Source organism: Vidua chalybeata, chromosome 10, assembly GCF_026979565.1.
Source record: "Vidua chalybeata isolate OUT-0048 chromosome 10, bVidCha1 merged haplotype, whole genome shotgun sequence".
Classification (NCBI taxonomy): Eukaryota; Metazoa; Chordata; class Aves; order Passeriformes; family Viduidae; genus Vidua; species Vidua chalybeata.
In genome coordinates this window covers 5,601,858-5,621,077 of record NC_071539.1, presented here as the reverse complement: position 1 = coordinate 5,621,077, position 19,220 = coordinate 5,601,858, and the positions used below count along the sequence as shown (strand labels likewise).

Below are 19,220 nucleotides of genomic sequence, written 5' to 3'. Positions count from 1 at the left end.
CACACGTGCGCAGATCAAAGCATGCAGTTTTCAGTTAAACATAACACACAAATATGAATTCCAACAATAGGAAAATGAACTACCAGGGTAATTACTCTGGAAGCACTGCAATTATGAGTGTCATCTGAATGCATTATGCTCTGTGTTGGCAAAAGAATTATTTTGTAATGGGTCAGAGAACTACTTTCCACACGCTTTAATAATCAGCACACAAGCTTCAAAGGGGGTATCTATTTTCAATCTCTGCCATCATGTCACTGTCAGCCTCTGAAAGAAACACATAAAGCCAGGCCCACTGGAAAAATACTTCCCAAAGTATGAACTCAAGGTGCATTACCTTAATGTTTTCAGAAGAAAACAAAATGCAGTGGTCTGCAAGTATTTACATTTCTTTTAAGGTCAGGAAGGTCAATTAAAATTAAAAATTTCCATTTTTTACACAACTACAAGTCAAGTCTCATCCATTAATTCCTGCCATGGGAAAAAGACTTTAAAATAAGTGATCATTAATAGAAGAACAATATTCTAGAGGATTTTTGCAGGAAAAAAGTGCAGCTTTGCCATTCTATTTTAAGTAGTTAATGTGTGTTCAAGTGGCCTTAATCTACTCTGCCTAGTTCTTTAAAAAGAAGAAGCCTAAATGCTTGCTTTAACCTTACCTTTCTCTTGGTCAGTTCCACTTTTGCTACGTGCAATTTCTTTGCTGAAAGAATCATTGCACAGAAGTTCCCTTATAGAGCCCATTATCAGCATTTGGCTGGGGACAGCCCAAAAGCATTAAGCTTCCTGAAAAGCAAAAACGAAAAGAGTCAAGCTCTAGCTTTTCACAAGAGCAAGGAAAAATGGCCTGGTTTTGGGAACAGCTTACTGCACCCCTCTTAGCCAGCAAAGAACTGCAATTTTACAACTGCATGTCACAATGGATGCTCTCTCCTCCATCCAGAGGGCCATGCATCCCTAGAGCTGGTTGTATGTAAGAAAAAAGTTGTGCCCTGATATTTAATTCCCATGGAGCAGACGCAGAACACATCATCTAAACCAACACTGCTGCTGTAAATAAAGTGACAACTCATCCAGTTCTGTCCCAGAAGGTGTGAAGATAAACTCATGCCTAGCTGTATGTATTTATCTTCTCTATTTTTTGTTTTTTCTTCTTCTTACCTATTTGTTTCTCTCTTAATGCCTGCAACATTAAAAGAAAACTATTACCCTAGCAAATTGAGTGTTTTACAGAAAAAGGGGATGAATTTAATCTCCACCATATTGCTCTAAAAATGGTGGAAAGGGCATGTGTACTTACAGAGATTACACACAGACACACTTTCATGCAGAAACAAAAAGTAGCCTTAATATAAGTGGGGAAATATCACAGAGTTCAGTGAGGAAATTCCACTTTGAACATGAGCATAAGCCAGGAACTGCAGCTCTGTCTGGCCAGGGACAGAGCACACCCTGTCAGAGTCTGGTAAAACCGAGTGATCTGAGTGATGCTAAAGCTTCTCAATTTTGCTTGCATTGCAAATATCCTTAAACAAGACTACTGTTGAAGAAGGGAAAAAAAAAGAAAAAAAAAAAAAAAAAAAAAAAAAAAAAAAAAAGCAAGGTAATAAAACATCACATTTGAAGTCTTCTACTCCCTGAAATTTTTGTTCCTAACTCTAGAGGTGCCTGGATACATCAGGAAAGAATCAGCTTCCTTCTGCTGCAGGAATGCAACAGATTAACCTAATGCATGGATGGAACCTTGTTTGGGAGAGGAGAGAGATGCTGGCATCAGCCTGATGTATATGAAAACAGACAGGCTACAAAGTTTAAGGAAGTATGAAAACTGTATGAGACAGTTTTGTGATTAAAAAGGAGATAATGAAATGGACAGAAGTTGTCAAAAAAATATTTCATTTTGCTTTGCTTACTGAAATATGTATTGATGGATACATTCCCAGCCTCACTGCAGTAAACATTAGATTAGGGCTATTGAGCTAACTCACCATGATGCATCGCATGACAGCAAGAAAAATTAAACAGTTCAAGCTGCGATCTTGTCAGATCTCGGAAGGCTGGTAGGACATGAGTGATCTAACAGGGAATTTCCACAGAGAGCTGGGAAATATAGCTGGGAATTCAGCTCCTGTTTCTACTGAGCATGTGCTCAGCAAACTGGGCTCTGGAGGCTGAGGCTTCACTCAGGCTTCTGACCATGGAGATCATTATCAAACACCAGTGACACCTTTTCACATCAATGCTCTCTCAACACAGAACAGCTCCAGCTTACACAGCTCACACAGACAGGAACAAAAACAAATGCTTTTGGGGAGTCCTTGAGTGGAGCTGCTCAAGTAATTTTATTATTTTAATGACAAGTAAGACCTTTTTGGTTAAAAACCAGGATGGTTACAAAGAGGGTGGTCCATCAATCTTCCAACAAGAAATGTTCTTCACTTTCCATGTCAGCCAGAAGTGCTGCAATGTTTTCTGCACTGCAACCACTGAGTGGCTGACAAACAATTACCCACAGCCAAAATTTCTGAACCACCAGACCACAAAATCCCCCTAGAACTGCTGTGTGCACTCAGCATATCAGGATGTTGCATATCCTTCATTAAAAGGACCACAGAACTACATGAAAACAACAGAGGGTTTCCCCTTGCACTGCAAGCCAAGGGCAGGAGCTTCCACACACCAGTGATACATTCCAGTTGTTGAAGAATGGTCTATTTTAAATAAGTGACAGTGTGACAATGCTCTGCAAATGTTGTATCAAGTCTTACCCTGTAACATTAAAATGATTGTGCAGATTGTACTGGAGGATATTAAATGCTGCTCCAGTTCACTAATGGTTTTCACACCTTAGATTCCAGTAACTTGCCTTGGTCATTTCACAGGACACAGCTTACATTAAATCTTGTGTACTTTCCTTCGATAGGATCACAATCCTTTAACCTCAAAAATAGGCAACATAATCTCTTTTAACACTATTATGTAAAAATCTTCACATAAACATTAGCAAGAGTGCTCCAGAACAAACTCAGGGAAGTTCTAATTTTTCCTGTTTTCAATTCTTTCACCAACCTCACTCCACTGTGAGTTTTCATGTCACACTGACTTCATCACTGTCACACAGTACAGCATAAATGTCCCATTTTGTTACAGTGAAAAAAATTTTTGTGCCCAGTCTTAAGCAAACGAGCAGGGAACATGACTTATTTTGATATGAAGAGATTGATAACTTTGAATTTTAAAACTGTACTTGGTGTTTCCCTGATCTTCACTTCCCATAAGAAAGGTAGAAAATCCTCATCTGCAAATTGCTAAAATAATCAGTTGCAAGATGTGACCTTGGATAAAGCAATGTTAAATTGGCCAGCAAAATTTTTGGAGGCATCACTGTTATTAACTTGCATTTTTTTCATTTCAGTCTTCCAGTGATGCTTGGCAGGTTATAATTTTTCATTTTCTCACTTGGCTGATGTTCACTCAAGTAGAGATTATGGAGATAGTGGTGGAGAATTTTTACAAAGATTTCTCCCCTTTCGCTCAATCGTATCAGGATTCAAACACAAACTATGTGAGGTGTGTTACCTCTGTAACAGGACTAGTGACAAAGATCCTGTCACTATTCCAATGGCAGGAACAGTTCTCATCTCATTTGGAACTCATGGGCTCTCCAGTGCATTAATGGCCAGCTGGACCACTGCAACTGTTCAGTGCATTCCCACCAGGAATGTTCCGGCCCAAATTCACTTCTGCTTTAATAGTTAATATACAAGAGAAGTTCAAAACTTTAGTGAATTGGTATTTTCCCTTGAGGTCACTGCTCCTTCAATCCTTCAATTTTTTTTTTTTTTTTAATCACTGATCCCTTTCTACTAAGAGTGCTCCCCACTCATGACTAAGTTTCTTTGCCTCCACATCACCTTCCCACTCTCTCATTTCTTTGCCACTGATTTAATGCATGAAAACTGTAATGAACAGCTCCTCCCAGTGATCATCCTGGAACAACATTTCCTATTTCTTAAGTGTGTGTGTGTGTTTTTTTTTTCTTTTTCACTCCAAATATCCTCTGTTCACAAGGAAAATATCCAGAATACAAATATCTGACTGAACATAAACAGATCCAAAAACGTGCTATTAAGTTGTTATGCCTTTGGTGGTGAACCAAATGCATCCTCCTGCCAGAAGATCCATTTTGTGACAATTCTCTGACTAAAAATACCTGTCCCCCCAGCAACTCTGATCCAGGAATTGTACAAGACATGCTGTGAATATCTGCAGTGCTTTCCTCATTATCAGGAAAGATTCTTCCATTACTATTCTCCTAGTCAGAGTTTGTGCAGGAAGGGAACAGCCAGGAAGTCGAAGAACACATCAAAGGCTGCACACCAGAAGCATCAGTCACACACAAGGCACCATCATCCATCAGAAACCACAGTTCATACAAAGCTGGAGACACTCTGAGGTTTTTACTACTGGATACAGCCCAAATGGTATTAAAACAGTCTGACAAACCATGCCATTGTCTTCCTAATTATCCATATTTAGCCTTCCTACTCAAGCCACGCATATTCAGTACAAAGAAGTAATCACTGACCTGAGTGCACAGAGACACAAGCTCACATTTATCTTGCCTTTCTCTTTTTTAACTTTTCAAGTATTTTCAAGTATTTATTATCCTAGCAACTGTGTCAAGACTGAAATACACAGCAAGACTGTCACTGAAAATAAGCTTCATCATTCAGTCAAAGAGATTAAAATTTTGGCTGATAACTAGAGTGGCATAGTAAGGTTTCTAAAGTCTTGTGACTATATAAAACTATTAACTCAGATCTAATTCATTGCTTTTTATTTCATTTTCTGAAACATCTTTAGAAAGACAGCATAACATCACTCATTTTATAGGCAGGGAACTGAAAGCACAGGAAAGAAAAGTAGCATTGGATAAGGCTATACAGGGGAACAGTGGCTGTATTTTAATAGTGACCAAGTTTCAAAACCAAAGTTCATTCCCACTTGTGTTCAGATATTCATATTCTACACGTTTTCCTTGGGAATAGAAAATATTTAAGTAAAAATTAACAATAAAAACAATAATTAAAAAACAAACCCCAAATAACAAAAAACTTCCATTCTTCAAGCGAGACAATTTCCCTTCAGTTCATGACTACATTTCCAGCAACCACACAGTCCAGAGAACAACAGATAATGTTCAGGAGCTCCCCAAGAGCCTATTCCCAGCTTTGACAGAGCTCCTAGTTTTGTGATTCCTGGCTTACAACCCGTGGAAAGTCGCTTTTAACATCTGCTGCTCCATTAACACATCCAGCAACACCATGAAATCAGCAGAGAGCACAGGGAACTCCATCCTCAGGGCATCCAGCAGCCTCCTGGGAAGCTGCAGCACGTAGGGAATTCAGCTGCACAGCATCCATCCTGCCTCACTTCATGGAGGTGCAATGCTGGTCTCACCAAACAGTTTGCAGAACTATAGAACATCCACTCAGATAAAATTCTGATCCTAATAAAATATTTTTTCTCAATTAACTTGGAACTAGGTTGGAGAATATGTATTTCAGTAATATAGAGATATGCTATTAGAAGTTGCTTTTTAAGCAGGGTTATTTGGGGTTTGGGTTTTACATTTTTTCATTCACCTCTCAAACTGGACTTGTTCCATAAGCTGATTAACACTAATTTAGCCCTGTTAGTGACCACTCGTGCCAGTCAAAGCATATCATGTGATGCAGGGACAACACAAAACAAAAAAGGACACAACTGAGTTGTATTAGTCAAGGCTGAATTTCTCAACACAACACTGCAAAATGCTCAGGTCATTCCATGTATTTCTTTCCACCAAATTAATTCCCTTAAAAACTACCAAATTTGCATCAAGTCTGACCTCAGGTCCACTGAAGTCCAACAGCTGACACGTCTGGAACAGACAAGAATTACAGCTGTAAGCAGCTACAGCTCCCTGACAACCTCTGCTAGTTAAAAGGAAGCAAAATTTGATATAGCACTAGGAGCTGAATTTTAGAAAAAAACAGCCTTGAATCTTTATGCACCTGCCTAAAGCTAATAAACTCACGCATAGATCAGGAAAAAGTCAAATTCAAATAAACTATTCATGAATCGTTGTTACTTATACATAAGGAATCCAATAAAGAAAGCTACTCTGGAAGCAAAGAATGCAATATAAATATGCTCCATCTTCCTTTGCTGTAATTTTTTTAACCATATCCCACCCCTGCTTTGCCCTCTGGCAACATGTTTCAATAACTCAGACTTTTCTTAGATACCCACTATGGTACAACAATCTATTCTGCATATGATATTCTATTTGTGCAACAAGACAACAAAGAACCCACTTTCTCCTCCTCAGAGCATCTTTTACTATTAAATAAAAAGATTCCTTTGATGTCTGCTGATGCAGGACAACACAAGTTTTGTGCTTTCACATCAGTGTGGCAGTCTCACTGCAAGAATCCAAAAGCAGCTCTCAGGTCACCCTAAATGCACAAGGAATACGTGGAAGGGGCCCTGCACATGTGAGAACTGGGGCTGCTCCCATCACCTTCAACCAGCAAAAGTCAGCCCAGACTGTTAAAGCACTAAATGGACAACCCTGACTATTCCAGATTTTCTTTCAGCCATTTGTGTATCATTTACAGTCACCTGAGTTTGCCAGTGACTGCAGATCTTTATTCATGACAAAAAGTAATTATCTCCTCACAAGGAAGTGAAGTCTGTGAGATTTCAGCAAACATTCTTCATTAATTTGTTGAATTAGCAGAAGAAAGCATATAATCACCAATATTAATGCTTTGCTGAGCAAGAGCCCTGACTTAAGCACAGGGTGGTCTTCTGTAAATCCAGAGATCTAAAATTCATTCTCCTCAATTTAGCTTGATTAAAGCAGTCACTACAAAAGCCAAGCACCTCAGATATCTCTGGTTCTTTTTGGATCACTACACGCTCCAGGTAAAGTCTTTTATTTTGCCTAATACACCCACACATCCCCACCCAGGAAAATGGGCTTAAAACAATGTCAGAAGAAGCCTAAATAAAAGAAACAAAGGTTAGTGGCTGGGAATGAGGAATAAATATTGCCTAGAAAAACACTAAGCTATTAATGAAAACAATTTCAGTGTGTATTTTAGTAGTAGGGTATTTAAGACAAATTTCCAATATTAATCTAGAGATCATAAAGGTAAAACCAATTATTAAAAAAAAAAATAAACTCACACATTTTCCAGCAGTTTAGCTTCATTACATTGATTGTAAAATCTTGCATATTTTAGGCTGTGTTTATTTATTTTGTTCAAGTCTAACCTGCTGTCCAGTCCACCTCACACAGCCAAGTGAGAACATAAACACAAGTACTACAAAAATGCTAAGTCTTCAAAAATGTCCCCTGGAAAAGGTCTAGAAATCTCTCATCTTAACAGAATCTTAGATAAACACTGAATCCCTCTTTACTTCATATTGGTGTACTTACTACAAAGCCCTGATAAACCACACTCAGTACTGAGTCTGCACAAAGTACTCCTGATTAAATTATTTTTCATTGGCCCTTCCTTTTAATTTTTAACCTGCTGCAATAACTAGCAAAATACAGCAGAGAGCTCTGCAGAATCTGATTAGTATGCCAGGGTTAAAAAAAATGTTCTGGAACAGAAATCACACACACTGGCCTGCATGTTATAGTCAGTGCCTATCAGAAATCAGGGTTTAAGCAAAGCCTAGATTGAGAACAGATTACCAGGAAAGACTGAGGTAATATTTATATTAGCTTCTGTACATTCAGGAACTTCTGGGTGCATAGAGGATGTCCCTAGGAGGCGCCTATGTCTAGATTTCCATCAGTGAATAATTATTCAGGTTTAATCCATTTCCAGATTGCTTTTTATTTGAGAAATATCTACCCCAGTCTCCACTCAATATCAGAAAAAGGCATTTTAAGGCAGTTTGTGAGGCACACCTCATATCACTGCAAGGCAATTTCCTCTACATAGTTTCAAAGAAAATTCTGTTCTTTTGCCACGCCACTTTTCCTCACAAATCAGTATAACTTTGTGTCAGCCAGCAGTCAGTCATTTAAACAGAGGTACATTCACATAGCAGGTAAGAACACTGCACATTGCACAAGATAATTGAGTAAAAGTTTCTACATGGAATTCCTCCAAGGCAAGAGATCAACAATCAATGGATTAATATTCCCTACAGAGCACTGTAATAATAATCTTTGAAGTTTTTCTACAGCGTTTAGTTAATTTATTCTAGAACCAACAGTGTAAATGCAAGCCTCTAACAGAATAAAAATCAAATTCCTACTAAAGTAGTTTAAGATCTAAGTATCTTGACAGTTTCCCTTTAAATCACATTTATTTCAATCCTGGAAAACCAAATTACTTTGATATATCTCGTACACTGACACTTTTATGCCGTCTCAGGACATCAGGGATATTCAGATTTTTGAACCAGTACCTGAAAAAATATGCACTAAAGGTCAAAAAAAGTTTTTTTTCTTTTTTTTTTTTTTTTGGTAACACTTCTATCTCATCTTTCTAGGAAGTGTCATTACTTAACTCCTTTCAACCAGAACAAAGGAAAAGAAACGTCTCCATTAAACACAGAAGGAATTTGACTTCAAAACTGAATCACACAGAGTATCTGCTAGAAAAAGGAAAAAATTACTTAGGCTTTGCCACTTAAGAGATTATAGATCTAGAAAGATATTTTATTCTATAAGGGAAAAAAATCAAATAAGAAAAACAAAGAGCAGAAAGCAGTCCTTATACATCAGTACTTTTTTTCAAAAACACACTCTTTTGTTTCTCACAAGATTAAGTTTTTTCAAGTTTCACATCTATGCTTGGATGTGCAAAATACAGCAAACAAAAAAAATCTGCCTTAGGAAGGAGCAACAAGAGCAATTATTTTACTCACAACAATTTAACTATAATTTGATATCTACTAATGCTTTTTCCATTCCTTTCAAGTATGGGGACACAAGTCTTTTACTGGAAGGAAGGCTGGAGAACAGCAGAGAATTTCACCCCACCCTTCCAGAGGCTGTCAGTCCCTCTGCTCTGACACACACACGGACAACTCTAGCAAGCCCTGATCTATCAGCAGCTAGAAAACAAGCACATTTCAATCCCAGAGTGTGTAAGAGAAAACCAAAACCTTTTTCAAAAGGGAGATCGTCTCAAGTTACTGGCACATAACTTGAAATAACAATTCCATAATTCTTCAAACTTGCTATTTCCTAAGAAATGCACACTTCCTTTAATACACTTCAGATCCCTCTTAGAGTGGGCACTCAGAAAATTTCCTATAAATATTCTCTGCAGCCTTTCTGGAAACTATTTACAAACTCAGAGGCCACAAGCCTAGCTGATCAAGATTGTACATATATAAAAAAACTCTTTATTGTCTATGTCCATCAGTGTATAACTGCTACATATATGAAAACAAGTATTTCATTTCAGTTCCCTGTACTCAGAAGTACATCGATAATTCTTATGTGCAAGAACCACCTTTCCATTACTCAAAAGAATAAAGCAGTAGGATGCTCCGTTTTACAAACAAAAAGGAAAAGCAAAGCAATAACTTTACCAAAAAAAATCCAAACACACAAAACTAAAACTCCACACCTGTGCCACAGAAGTATCCTACTATGGAACACATATTCCAGGAATATTTTTGTTCCTGGGACTTTCTGATTCTGAACTGCTGGATCTTTGATATTCATAGTAATTAAATTAAAAAAAAAAAAAAAAAAAAAAAAAAAACTTGGAATCTATTTTGGTTTCTTCCTCCTGCAGAACAGACATGTTTTGCTCCAGAAAAACTGAAGAACTGGTTAGATACTGAAACTCATGTAAAACAGACACGCAAAGTTGGTGAATTTACACTTTCAGAGTTAATCACCCACTCAGCTTCAAAATCTACACTTAATTGCTGGCACACAAAACACACCAAGAATGAAGTGTGTACAGAGAATCACTTTTTGCTGTGGTGGAGTATTAACAGTGCAGAAAAGCCAGCTAGACCACAGGGGAAATTAGTATTTATCCACACACACACTTATGAAAAACAGCTGTTAGGAAACATGAGGGAAAAAACCCTTTTTTGACTAAGGATGAAAGCAAGAGAACACGTCCCAAAATAATCATTTTCAAAGCATAACAAGTAGGTGGATGAAGCAAGTGAAAAAAAGCCACAACTTGGCAATCAAGAAAAGCTCTTTATTAAAACTGCATAGTGTAGTAATTAATCAGGATAGAGAAGTAATTTTTATTTTTCCCTGGAAGCACCACATTCTCACACAGCCTCTTTGCTCACTACATATATTTTTTCCTACTATTTCCATGAAGACAAAAATCAAACCATCTGGCTTGTGCCAGACATATTTGCCCATGTTGTATCTGATTTTCAGACAGCAGAAACTCATCAAGCACCTAATACATGTGATTAGCTGGTAGGAAAACAAGAATTCAATTTGACTTAAAAATATCTTTGCATTTGTTCTCATTCCATCCCAGGAGAGCACTGGATACTTCTGCATACTTACCTGCAACTCAGAGAGGCTGAATAACCACTGGCTGAGCATGTTGAGCATGTCTGGGCCAACACTTTGGTCTAAAAACAAGACCAGGCTTCTCCAAATATCCCAGCATCTGCCTCTCTTGTGGAAGCACTTAAATAATACTGAATAGGCTTTATTCTCAGTTGATAGAGTAAAAATATGCAGTAATGAAACATCTCACTAGTGAAATAAAAATTCCAGAGGCACATTTCTGTCATCATGTAACAATCTTCCATGTCTAATCAAGACTTTTTTGGTTTTTCCCCCTTAATGCATAGCTGCAGTGGCTCTTTTACAGAATGGGGATGAGGGTACCACTTCCTTTAATAGTTAAAGGAAGTAACAGCCTGATCAAGACATTATTTTCTTCCACAGGTATTGTCAAAGTCCTCTAAATGAGTAAATCTACTAATATTTTATTAGGCTTCCATAGCTCAGCCTCAGACAGAGGCTAGAGCCAGAGGCACAGTACATTCCATTTTTGTACACAGGTGACGCCCAAGGCTCCTGTTTCCTCCTCACAGGGAGCTCCTTCAGGCAGCAGATGCTCTGCAATGGCTCCCACAACAACTGCACTATCAACAGGGAGATTACAAAATTCTCTTAAGTCCCCAACATAATGCTTTATTTGTTGAAGATACAAGGTGTGTATCTACAGCAGTTCAGTATTTTTTGCTGCTCTCTAATTACATTTCAGATATTCATGAAAGACATTATTTCTGTGCCAGAGCCCATACGGATTTGTTAGTACCAAAATAGTACTAAAACAAAATTTGAAGCAAATCACCACGAGGAAAATACGCTTCTTAACTTGCCCAAATATTGTCATAAAAACCCCTAACAACTAAGCAAAGGAATCGTGAAAAACAACTAACTAATGTGGACAGCAAAACAATGTAAATCCCTGCCTTTAGTCTCACTCAGCATGATGTTTGTGATTCATAGATGTAAATGTCTTGGAACACATTTGTAAAAAGTCATGTTTAATAATTTAATGTGTCAATGCAGCCTGCAGCACCCACCTAAAAGTTCTCTGAGACTTTACTAACAAGTTCATTTTTTCTCACAATTGGCATGACCAGTGGATTTCAAATTTCACATTAAAAGACAAATAGGAAAATTAGTCATCTGCCTACTGTTTTTCCCAGGGGATTTTGGATCACATTTAGTGCCAATAAGGCATCAAATTGACTGCAGAGAACCAGCTGTGGTGGTGGTGGTGAGCTGTCCAAAGGTGCTGAAGGAGCTGACTTGTGTCACCAGGGGATCGTTCCCCAACAGCTTCCAAAACTGGAAGTCTAAAAACTGGAGGAGTCAAGTCTTAAAAGGCACAAATAAAGATGCAGAAACTCAAGATCATTCAGTGTCACCTCACTCAAGACCACTCTTGCCAAAGTGCTGTACAAAATAAAACGTCAGGCAAGCAACTCTTGCCTGCACTTGGGAACAATCCACAATACACAAATACAGTGACAAAGGGTCAGTGCAACTCCACATCTCTGCTGGCTTTAGAACACACTGACATCAGCTGTGACACAACCTGGGATGCTCCACAGGAGCTAAAACCACATTTCTCTTAGACGATCTGGAATAAAACAGTAGTTTCAAAGTGTAAAACTTCCTCGAAGCCCCGCATACAAACACCATCTGCTCTTTTGCAAAAGGTATAACATTTGAAATAACATTCTTTTCTCTCCCTCATAGTATCTTCCATCATGAAGAGAAAACTTTATTTATATAGAGAGCCCGCAAAATGAAGTTCCATAAAAACAGGAACATATGGCCAAATAATTCTGAATAGCACTTAACATATTCATCTGTAAAATAAGAACTATAATGGGCAGATAAATACACCCAAGTCTACTTGGAAATTGTCAGTATACACATGGTTTTCTGCAAATAATTAGCTTTTAAAAAAAAATTTCTCACCCATCACTCTACATTACAGTTTTACTAAAGTTAATCTTTTTAAACCACAAACTTGGCCCATGACATCTTATATCACACATATTAACAACCTAAGTCAGTGCATAAAGAAAGGAAAAAAAATCTTATGTTTTATGAAATTTTTACCAGCATTGCAAAGACAAAGGTTGAAACAAATTTAGGCAATCTCTAACATGAACAGAAATATAAAGTAAAAAATGCAGAACCTTTACGGAACTACTTGGAACATAAAAATAAATGCCTAAATATAAAAATACAAGAATAACAACTTAAAAACAGTCCTGAAGAAAAGTATGAATTCACCTATTAATTACTTTCTGCTATTAATAAGGAGAAAAACAATGCATGGTCAAACATCTCTGTCTTGCACACTCACTGCTGCAGTTTTTTATGTAGTTGCAGCTTTCAGAATCATCCATCATCCAGCTGTTTCTGAGCCGTTAAATATTCGTAAGGAAGTGTGCAATCAAAGTAAGTGGACTGAGCCCCAAAATCTCCACTTCTTCAGCCATTTCCAACACTTACAGTGAGCAATACAACAAATATCCAGCTCTTTCTTCAGCATGTATCATGAAACTTTCTAGATACTTGCACATAATCCCTTGAGACAAGAAGCACAATCACCTTCAGACTCTCAAAAATCCTTCCAGCTGCAGACTTTTCCTGCTGTAATTTACTGCAGTTTTATAACCAGCTGGTCCTCATCATATACATGATTTGGTTCACCAAACCCCGCTCCCTAATCAATCCCCTGGTCATTGCTTCAGTATCCTCTGGGATTTAAGAAAAAAGACTGGTTTCGCTGAGTGATGTGCTCTTAGCTTGGCCCTTTCCATTTATTTTGACGATCTCTCATCATATTGAAGGCTGATTCCTGACATGTTCTCCATAAAGCTGAAGAGTTTATACAAGACAGGCATATCTTACTTGACTTGTGCTTCAGTTTGACTTCTGCTCATACTGTCAAACTGTGTCAAAGGGAGGGATTCCTATTTTGATGCTCTATTTTTTTATTTCTCCTCATGATGCTGTCACAGTTTCACCCCCAGTGAGGCAGCTCAATCCAGCCCCACGCTCCCCCGCTGTAAAAAGAGGGAGAAAATCAGAAAAGTGTGAAAACTCATGGGCTGAGATAAAGCCAGTTTAAGAGGTGAAGTAAAAGCTATGCATGAAAGCAAAACCATGGAATTTGTTCCCAACTTCCCGTGGGCAGACAACCCCAGGAAAGCCTGGATCCATCACACCTAAAAACGACATGGGGAAATAAGTGCCATCACTCCAAATGTCCCCTTTTCTGCTTCCCCAGCTTGATGCTGAGCACAACACCACTTAGTCTGGAATATTCCCAGGGTCACTGGGATCAGCTATCCCAGCTCTGATCCTTGCAACTCCTTGTGCATCCCCAGCCCCCGCACTGGCGGGGTGAGGAGCAGAAAAGGCCTTGGCTCTGTTCAAGCACTACTTAGTGCTAACCAAAATATCCCTTTATTATCAACACCATTTCCAGCACAAATCCAAAGCACAGCCCCCCGTTCCAGCTACTAGGAAGCAAATTAACTCTATCCCCAGCAAAACCAGCACAGCTGCCTACAATTTCACTAAGCCTAAGACCTGAAAGCATTGACTTGTAAAGGCATGTAAAACTGAGCACAGGAAAAACCTCAGAAAATTCCTGCTGGCTCTTCACTGCAGGAGATAATGCATTATAACACAGATTTCCCCCAAATCTCTGCAGGATCTACAAATCCCTCCTTGCAAACCCTCCAATAATTCCCACACACACAGTATGTTCTGTTACCACCCTGTTGTATTCAGCAGTTTTCTATAGCAGCCCAAGTGTTCTCTTCTATGAAATTTACTCAATGACAGCAGGATTACTTTTTTTTTAATTTTACCTTTCTTTCAGATTCTGAACTTCAACCGCTTTAATTTCCACAGTACTTTCATGAAAACCTGTAAGGAATCTTAGCAACTGGCACATTAATTTAGTATTTAAAATGGCCAAGACCTCCTAATGCAGAAATTGTGTAATGACATCTTTACATTGCTAAAGAATTGCTCTCCAACCCCACTTTTCAACCTTCAGTACAGTTAAAACAAATTCTTTGTTTTGGGGGTTGGACTATATGATTCCCAGACATCTCTTCCAACCCTAACTATTGTGTGATTCATTGTTTCCAGGCATTTTAGGCATTTAAAAGTCTTCAGCTCTGTTCTAATTTCAACAGTCTCCTGGGCTAACCATATTTTATGATTTGTCTTTTTATGTAGGTGCAAGTATTTAGATACAGAAAAAAATACTTTGATCATCTGCTGTGCCTTGTATAGCATACGGACACATGCCCTCAATTAAGTTGTACTTAGGTATATCTTAAAGGAAGAATACTGTATTTGAATTAAAATTTTCCTTTGATGAATATCCTACCATAATGTGCAATAAATTACCCCCTTGCTGAAGATGCAGTTCTTCTACTGTAAATGTGTCTGGCTCATATTTTAGCCCCAGGATCTTGATATGCCATCATTTTCTGCTTCATCACAGAATTTCTGTTAACACGGCGCACACTTTAACACAGCAATCAAGTCCCTCCCCTCCTTTCTCTTTGATAATATTTAACATATTGAGCTCTTAGAATTTCTCCCTCAGGAGCTATTTTCAGCCCTTATTCATTCTTAGAGTTCTTCTCTGAAATCTCTTTGACTCTTAACATCCTGCTTGAAGTACGAACACCCAAACTTGACAGAAGATTCTTGGCATATCTCAGTAGTGCCAAACACAAAGACACAGAGATTTCCTGCCCAGTCATATAGAGACTGGGTCATACTGGAGCTTTTCCCAAGTTCCCTCAAATTAATCTGTATTTACATGGAAAGCAGTTAACTGAGAAGCTAAATCAAGCAATCCAGAGAAAACTGAAGAACAGATCCAAGAATTCTACCAATTCAACTTCCCAGATGACCATTGTGTATATCCCCCTCCCTACATGTGTTTGGGAGACACATCCCTCTGATTTTCAAGCAGGAAGCCCAAAACAACTGTGTGACTGCTGAATCCTTTGGCTCTGGATAAAGGTACTTATGCTGTACTTCATAGTGTATAGAGTTAACCAGCCTGAATTCAAAGTCAAGGCTTAGTGAGGTCAACAACCCATGTCAATAGTGTTGTATCATCGATTTTCAATGCAAGTAACAGGTCAGTAATAAATAATAGCATACTCACATTTTTATTCATTACCAGTACAAAGAACTACAAACACATTTGCACAAGAAACCAGAAGAAGCAGTGTTGGTGAACCTTCATTTGATTACTTCTTGACTATGTTTTCAGATATGCAGTCTTGGTATTTTTTTCCCTGCTAGAACCCAACTGACCAACAGATCCCACAGCAAGAAGATGGCTGAGAGAAAACAACTGCTTTTCTCCACTCAGCCTGGGCTGTGACAGGTGTACTTGATTATCAGTTTTTTGGAACTATACATACTGCAGGATGAACAGCGACCTTAGCTGCTTCCCTGCACAGCAGCATTAACCAAGCACACTGAGAGACCCAAGAGATGCATGCCTGAGGAGGAACAAAGTGCTGTGATGCACATGTTGCTAAGTCTTTGAGAACATAGTGCATTGTTTTCAACTGCTGATAGAATCACAGAACCTCCTAGGTTGGAAAAGGCCTCTAAGAACATCCAGTCCAACCATTAATCCAGCACTAAACTGTGTCCCCAGGTGTCACATTTACACATCTTTTTAAATTCCTCCAGGGATGAGAACTCCACCACTCTCCTAAGAAGATTGTTCCAGTGCTCAACAACCTTTTTCTGTGAAAATTTTTTTCTCCAACATCCAATCTAAACCCCCACCAGGCATAAGCAGTTTCCTCTTGTCCTTTTGCTTGTTACTCAGGAGAAGAGATTGATCCTCACCTGGCTAGAAACTCTTTTCTCAGTTAGAACATTGAGTTACTTACTGGAGGCAATTTCCCCATCAGTATCTGCTCTGTATCCCACAGCTTGAAATAATGCCTATTTCATAGCTGGATTAATTGCAAACCAAAGCATAATCTGCACAAAAATGCCACACAGGATCCCACTCCCACTAAGTTTTAATTTAGAGCCATCTATCAATGATGTCCTCATATTACATTGCATACTCCTAATGAACTCATTTATAAATGTATTTATAATGCATGTGTCTAAACACCAAAGCAAACATTGCAAGGGAGGAGGGGTTGGAAAAGAAGAAAACGAAACCAAACAAAACGAGAACGCATAACACTTCCCAAGCAGAGTTTAGGCAATTCTGTACTGCAGGAATGCTGGCCTTGCCAACAAAATTATGTTTAGAGTAGAAGATCCAGAGCCACTGAAAAAGTCTGAGGATTTAGAAATGTCTATTTGACAGATTACCATAATGAAGATCTACAGCACACGTTCCCTGGAGGATTACACGTGAATCACGAAGAACTAATGAAATAAATCTGTTTATTAAGGGGGAGATAAAGCACTTTGAAGGTCTATATTTGTCTGGTTTGTATTCATACCCTGAGGTTATTTAAAAAGAAGGAAAAAACAATGTAGGTATGTACCACAGCAGTGACAGGCAAAGATTTCAGCAATGAAGATTAACAGAGCGGGAAGTCATATGATCCAGCCTATGGGAGCTGCTACCAAAAAACTGCAGCTTGTGGCATGCATGTGAACCACGAGCATCCTTCTATTAACTTAGACAATTCTGACCTTCTTCCCATTTAAACCTTATTTTCTGCTTCAAATAAACAACCTGGATCCAATTCTTAAATGCAAAACACCCGTTTTCCATTATCACAAACAAAAGTATTGCTTCATCATCGAACAATGTGACCTGTTGGTATTGTTTCAGTCAACATCTTCAGCAATGTAAAACTCATAATTTTAAGGATGGGAAAAAAAACCTCTAAGTTTAGATAGACACTAAAACCAAGAAATATCTGATGAAACTTGGAAAAAAAGTGTGTTTCTGTGGGATAGATTATTTTTTCTAAAGAAAATATTGTGTTTGTAGAGTTTGTTTGTTTCTAGAGTTTTTAATTAAAAAACCTGTTAAAGGTAAGCTAGAAAAGATCACTTTTGGCTTGTTTCAGGTGATTGACTTTATTTAATCAGGTAGATTATCATACAGCTAAGACATGTACTGGGAACGTGATCCATGACCAAAATGTAGAAGACACTTTTTAGTATTTTGATGAGAGCAGAGATAAATGCTACATTATGGATGTACTGGGACTCATACAAGAGCTCTTTAGATTAAAATTCTAAAAATACATACAGTTATTGCTTGATATACAGGACTGGCATAGTTACCGTTTCAGTCATCTAATGCTTTCCATATGCTAACCACTGAACAAATAAATTTGCCTGTAAATGCAAGAAATATGTACCAAGTAATAATTAAGCCAACATGAAACAGGCTGTTCTTATCAGGGTTAAAAATCTAAATTTTTTATTTCTTCCCCGAATATTTTTGTCCTGATGACTCAGCAACAATGCCGCAAGTTTCAGCTGAAGTCAGCGAGATGCCTCAGTGCTGTTTTGCAAGTGTCAACTCCATGCTCGTTACGGAGTTTGTTTTAATTACAATTTTGAGGCCATCTCTGTTACAGGAGACGAACACCTGCCGAAGTCAAGAAGCTCTGCATGGACGGAGAAACCAAGACACTGAGGCTCACACAGAAGGGCGACAACGACAATGTTGTCCTAGACTGAACCTTGCCAAATTTCCCGGTTGCGTTTCTGGTACCCTGAGCACACCCCAAATCCCGAGGGGGAGCGCGTCCTGCCATCCTCCTGACTGCGCTCATGGCTTGCAGCAAGTTTTCAGCATGCGACACAGCCCTCTGTGTTTTGGGGGTTCTGTTTCAATATTTAATAACCACATCGTCCAGTTGCTAAACTCAGGCGAGACCACGCTCGTGTCCCGTTTCTCAGCGAACAGAACGCAAAGAGCACAACACGGAGCAGCTCCACGCGGGCAGTGGCAATCGGGGATGGAGAGAGAGCGGGAGCTCCGGGCTGTGCGGGACCGTCCGCACGGCGCTTTCCCTGCCCTGCCCTACCCCAAACCCAGCTCCAGCCCGGAGCCCCCGCAGGAGCCACCGCGGGCTCGGTGGAGCAGCCGCGGATCCTTTTATTTCTCCGAGTTCTGAGTTACTTTTAGGGAAAAAAAAAAAAAAAAAAAAAAAAAAAACACGCACGGAGCAGCACGAGTTCTCCGCGCTGACAGCCGGGCTCCTTCTCGCCCGCGGGTCGGGGTGAGGAGCCCGGGGGTCCCGCCCGCCCCTGGTCAGCCCGAGCCGGCGTTACCTGCGCTGCTGGTACTACAGGCGGTACTACAGGCGGTACTACAGGCGGTACTACAGGCGGTACCTGCGCTGCCCTGCGCGGTGCCCGGCGGTACCTGCGCTGTGCCCGGCGCCACCTGCGCTGCCCTGCGCGGTGCCCGGCGCCGCACGGCCCGGCCCGGCCCGCCCAGGGAGTTTTCAGCAGCCGTAAAGCGGAGCGCGCCCGGCCCCGGCCGTGAGGGGCCACCCCGGGGAGCGCCCGCGGGGCCGCGCCGGAGCCGCCGAGCCCCGACGGGACGGGAGGGGAGGGGAGGGCGTTCACGGGACCGCGGAATGGTTTGGTTGCAAAGAGCATCTTGTTGCAACTCTTG

The 19,220-nt window shown here is 39.6% G+C and overlaps 1 protein-coding gene across 1 annotated transcript in view; it reads right to left on the bottom strand.

Annotated features, from left to right (window-relative positions):
- NAALADL2 (N-acetylated alpha-linked acidic dipeptidase like 2) overlaps window positions 1–18,933 on the bottom strand; it is a 417,358-nt gene extending 398,425 nt beyond the window's left edge. Inside the window, exon 1 of the mRNA XM_053952318.1 lies at window positions 18,872–18,933. The gene's annotated coding sequence lies outside the window, so the exon portion shown is untranslated. The remainder of the gene's footprint in view (window positions 1–18,871) is intronic.
- Window positions 18,934–19,220: the final 287 nt, after the last annotated feature.